Here is a 6,000-nt window from a genome sequence, read left to right as displayed (position 1 = left end):
ATAGCTTGTCGAAATTAGGAAGCACTAAAATCGGTGTTGTAGACAAACAATGCTTGATATCATGAAAGCTCTTATTAGCTTTATCGGTCCACTGGAACGGTCCTTTTTTTATGCAATCTGTTATAGGCGCCACTATGGTGCTAAAATCTCGCACAAATCGACGATAGAAAGTCGCCAACCCATGAAAACTCTTCACCTCATAAATATTTGTCGGGATCGACCATTCCCTAATAGATCGCACAATTTCATCGTCCACACAAATGCCTGTGGACGTTACAACAAATCCTAGAAACAACAGGCTGTCAGTTAAAAAACTACACTTCTTCAAGTTGAGGTACAACTTGTTAATTTGTAGGACCTGCAGCACCTGCCTGAGATGTTTCCTATACTCCGCCTCATCCTGGCTACATATCAATATGTCATCAAAATATACTACCACAAATCGCCCAGTGAACGGTTTTAGAACTTGATTCATCAAACGCATAAAAGTACTTGGTGCATTCGATAGGCTGAAGGACATGACTAGCCACTCATACAACCCTTTCTTGGTCTTGAATGCCGTTTTTCACTCATCACTGGGTCAAATACGAATCTGATGGTACCCGCTCCTTAGATCTAGTTTAGAGAACACCTTGGGCCCTTCTAATATATCGAGCATGTCGTCCAAACGTGGTATAGGGAACCGATATTTGATAGTAATTTTGTTGATTGCCAGACTGTCGACACACATGCGCCAGCTTCCATCTTTTTTGGCGTTAATAATGCTGGTACGGCACATGGGCTCATGCTCTCTCAAGAGACCCTTACGGATCAATTCCTCCACTTGCCCCTGGAGTATCTCACACTCATTCGGACTCATCCGATAATGAGGGCAGTTGGGCAGGCTAGCCCTAAGGATGAGGTCTATGTGATGTTAGATGTCCCACATGGGGGGCAATCCATCAGGTAAATCCTCAGGCCAGACTTCTTTGAATTCATTTAGCAACAGTCTTAAACTTGAAGGGATGTTTGAGGGTTCCTCTTCCTCGCCCTTCACCACTATAGCGTATACATCGCCGGTTTCCTTGGATTCTTCTATAAAATCTTGAATGGTCAAGAGGGAACTCCCCTCCACTTTAGAGGCTTCAGGGTGGTTCTCTAGTGCCATAGGGGCAAGGATTATTTTTCGACTTTCCTTGACGAATACGTAAACATTATCTCGTCCCCTATAGGTCGCATCATGGTCCGACTGCCAAGGTTAACCGAGTAATATATGACAAGCTTCCATATTGACCACGTCACAAAGTATTTGATCCTTATAATTTTTGCCAATTGAAAATGAGATAGTGCATTGTTCAGTTACCTTGGTCTCATTCACCTTTTTTATCCAGCCGATTGAGTAAGGGGAAGGATGTTTCATCGTTGGTAGCCGCAACTTGTCACCATCACTCTCGAGACGATATTCTCACTACTACCACTATCTATGATCACATCACAGACCTTTCCGTTGACGGTGCACCGAGTACGAAATATATTGTGTCGTTGTGAATGTAATTCCTTTCGTGGGGCATACAGTAATCGCCTCACAACAAGAAATTCACCACGATCCTCGCCCGTCATTTCATCGCCACTTGCTATTTCTTCAGTAATTTGTTCATGTTCATCAAAGCAATGGTCTTCTTCTACGGCCTCATCTTCAGTGCCTCCTTCGTTTATAGTCAAGTGTGCTACGGGACGTTGAGGACAAGTGTTTAATAAGTGGCATGGTTGGCCACAATGGTAATAATTGTTTGACCTTGGCCGAGCATAAGGATTTGGAATCCTACTCGGACTCGGTTGTAGGTGCCGCACGTTGAGGCATGGAGAGTCGCTCCCGTATCACGGTTTGCGATTGTAGGAAATTGAGGTACTAGGTCTTTTCCTCGTGGCAACACCGGATCCTGCGTGGGACCCGTCATGGGGGTCGAGTTGAAGGATATGGACGAGCAGAGCTCTTGCAAGTTGTGTTTCGCCCTACCCGCCAATTGAACTACTTCATCCACGATCCTGTACATCTGAACTTGGTCTTGAATTGTTGGCCGCAACCCACCTATAAATCGTCTACCTTCGTGACTCGATTCGATAAATCGTTTCGTGTAGCACCATTGAAATTCTTGATGTAATCGTGGATCTCGATTTCCTTGCTCGCAATTTTGATATTCTTTGGAATAATATCTGCTCATAATCACGGGAGAAATCGAGATCGAAGAAGACGTCTCATCCGTGGCCATGATGAGATGGGCGCCTTGTTCGCGAGCTCGTGAGAGTTGTAATTGTTCCCACCATGCGGAAGCACCGATTTTAATTTAAACGCTACTAATTTTACCCTTTTATGATCCGCACGTCCATGTAATCAAAATATCTCTCTACTTGCCAGCCAATCGAGAAAATCTTCTATACGTAATAAACCGTTAAAACTAGGAAGTTCAGCCTTACCTCGATAATCTCTTTCAGCACGATCTAGATGATCACCTCCATAGATTGGTCGTCAAGCAAAACCCTCATTAAGGTCCTCGTCGTTAGAACTTGAATCATCTGGTGTAGCCCTACGGTTTGCCACTGGTAGTGCTCTACGAAAATCGGGATTGTGTCGTATAGCAACCATGGGTGGTGGAGCCACCATGGGTGGTGGAGCACCGCCTAGGGCTCGGGGCGGAAGTAGTGCATCCGCAAGACGGTCGAGAGTTGCCTGCAGCCCTTGCATGGTCAACTGACTCTTTCGGTGGAAAGCTTCCATTCTTTCCGAAAGATAACGAATCCCTAGATCACCGTCCACAGGATTTTGATTCATACATTCGTTGTTTATCATCGGCCTGAGGGGGAATCCTCACTCTGATACCAATTGACGCAGGGATGAACGTGATAAGGATAACTACTCCGAATCCACGGAGCTTCTCTGGACTCCTCACAGAGACTTCTCGAATCCACGAGGAAAGAAAGCAGAAAATAGAAATAAATTCTAATAAATTCGAAATTGATTAATTGATGAATAAAAACGAGTTCACAACCCTTTAAATAGGGGTACCAAGCAATGGGAAAGAAATTAGAATCAAACTACAACTCAAACTCTTAGAATCCGCGACTTACTATAAATAGTAAACTTACTATTTATAGACGGTCGTGATGTCTACTAGTGCGCAAGGTTTTCGGCCAAAAATAGTAAGTGTCCTATTTGGCTTCACCAAACCGTTCTCCTAATTATTCTAAGCTCTTTTCACGTTGGGCGCAACTCCTAAAGCCCGACGGATGAAGAGTTATAATCAAACTAAAACTTACTATTTATAGTAAAAACGAAATTAAAACGGGGAAATGACCATCAATCCAGGGGTTTTTCGCAATTCCGGGCTGCGCAACCCAGCGTAGCGGGGTTGGTTGGCTTCAGTAGCTCGTTCTTCCCCTATTTATTAAGTTATGTTCCAAGGCTTATTCTTCCATATCATTCTTCCATTATTGCAACGATTACAATAGTCGAAAAGTATTTCTATAAATCCTTCTTTTGTTACGTTTTCCTTTTGTGATTGTTCCTCTTCCATCGGATAAACTATGTTTCTCTTGGTCGTCTTTTGTATTTTAAATTATTTGACCACGTTTCTCTCTTCACTCGTTAGATTTTTGGACAATTCGACGAAATTATTTCGCCAACTTGCCGCTGATGTGTAAAATTGAATTTACGCCAATTATGATTCTTCAAAAAACATTCTAAGTATTTTGAAAATCTTTTCATCTACCTCTTATTTCTCGTGCAATGTCACGTGTTGCCTCTTATTGACTTTCCCATAGGGTACAACACCAACGGCAAAGAACATGCACATGAGGTGCACCTAAGACTAACCTCTCATGTATGATTCTGATGAAGAGCATCCATCTCATCTTTCATGGTGTCTACCCAGCCATGAATTGGTACAAGTAGGGAATATGTGGGGCCCACCATGATGTATGGGTTTTATCTACGTAGTTCATTCAAATTTTTTTTAAATCATTTTATAATATAAACTTGAAAATGAGGCAAATCCAAGGCTAAAGTGGACTAAGTAGGATTGAATGCCCACCATTTAAAACTTCCTAAGGGTCACAGAAGTCTTGGTTCAAGGTGAAATTTTTATTTTCTCTTGATCCATTTCTACATGACATTATGATCACGTTGGAAGACAAACAAACATCACAGTGGGCCCTAGGAAAGTTTCAACGGTGGATGTGATTATCATTGTTGCTTCATGTGATGTGGTCCACTTGAGCTTTGGATCTGGCTCATTTTGAGGCTCATAGACTAAAATGATCTGAAAATTTGGATGAACGGCAGGGATAAAACCAATACATCGCGGTGGCCCCACAGAGGCCCTGCCTGGACTGACTTCCGTTCAGGCTGCAGGACGAAATCCTCTCCAATCTGTAAATATAATTCTTAGATCCTGATAAATCCAAATTGAGATCATAATTTGGACAGTTAAATTTTAATTACTTGCATGCTATGTATGTAACTTATAATTAGTTTCTAAATGCCTGTGTATCATCCATCACATCTGTCAGAGTATCTATCATCCATCACATCTGCCAGAGTATCAAAGTCTTTCTTATGTGTACAAGTGCACATCCCCTAATTTCTGTAATTATAATACAATAGACATTTGACCCTCATTTAAGGAACTTCCATGCATTGTTTATGCATATTTCAAGCATATGGACTTTTTGGCAGTGTAACAAGTATAGCCGAGAATTTTAAAATCTCGCTATACTTTCATGAGAAGTAAATTGAAAGATATTATAGAGATAATATCGTGAGATTTTAAAATTTTCAGCATTTTTTTTAATTTTTTTCAATTTTCAGAAAATTATCGCGGTATTAATATAAAAGTTATTTAAAATTTTAACTAAATTCATTATATAATTATATATTAAAAAAATTTTAATTTATTTATTAGCTTATAATAAATATCAACGCTCCAGTGCTCTGAGGAAACTATTAGTTATAGTGTTCGTAGTTGCGTTGAGACAGTTAGCAATCCAATCCATTGATCTAGACCGTTTATTAGGTCTACTTCACATCCATGGGCCACCATGCAAGCATCATGTTGATCTGAAAAATATTAACCTTTGATCAATGGCCTTCAATATGGATGGTCAAGATATTTACACAAAAGTGAGCTAAAATAACAATCTCCCCAATCGATCTTTTCTTCTTCTTTTTTCTTTTATTTTTTTATTTTTTTGGCTTCTTACCATCTGAAATTCGGCCCACGATTTGGACGGTTTGGATTTCTGTACATATAATCCAATTGTGCTGGCTGCATGCGCACGTATGGATTGTCATACACTGCCTTAGCATCAAATATCTATCTTTTTTTCTCATCCGATGTGCACCGGCAGAGTATGAGTATGAATCCGGGCCGTTCATCAGACTGTCATTTAGTGCATGTCCCCATCCTAAAATCAGGCCGCTCACCCAAAAAGTGGACAAATTTATATTAAATGTAGACTGTCGGTTATCATTTTCTAACCCGTTCATTTCTTCATAAAGTAATGGCCCACCTGTCGGGTAGACCTGCCAGATTTTCAAGCCAATGAATATCCATCATACGAGCCTCCTTATGAACAGCCCAGATCACGCACATACGTGTCACGTAGGCATGCGCGAGCCCCTTGAAAACTACAATTTAGCTTTTGATATGGTACAAGCGCGTGTATGAAAAGAGATTATGACCCGTTGACATCCCACATGAGGTTAACAAACAGAAATTTCTAAAGATTCTTGAAAATAACGTGTGAACAACCCCATATAAGAAAAATAGAATAGCATTATTTTATACTCTGACTGAGTGTGATGGTTGATGTGCAGGCACGCTCGTACATGTGGCATGTGTTAATTAAAACTAAACTATCTCTAAAATTGTGGAGAAAATTACCACTTTACGACCCATTTACCGCCCATTTTCCCGCTTAAGCTCACCCCTTTTTACCTTACCAGAATAAGCCCCAGCTGTACGG

The sequence above is a fragment of the Magnolia sinica genome, chromosome 19, assembly GCF_029962835.1.
Source record: "Magnolia sinica isolate HGM2019 chromosome 19, MsV1, whole genome shotgun sequence".
NCBI classification, from domain to species: Eukaryota; Viridiplantae; Streptophyta; class Magnoliopsida; order Magnoliales; family Magnoliaceae; genus Magnolia; species Magnolia sinica.
The sequence above is the reverse complement of the archived record's forward strand: the minus strand, read 5'-3'. Positions refer to the sequence as shown.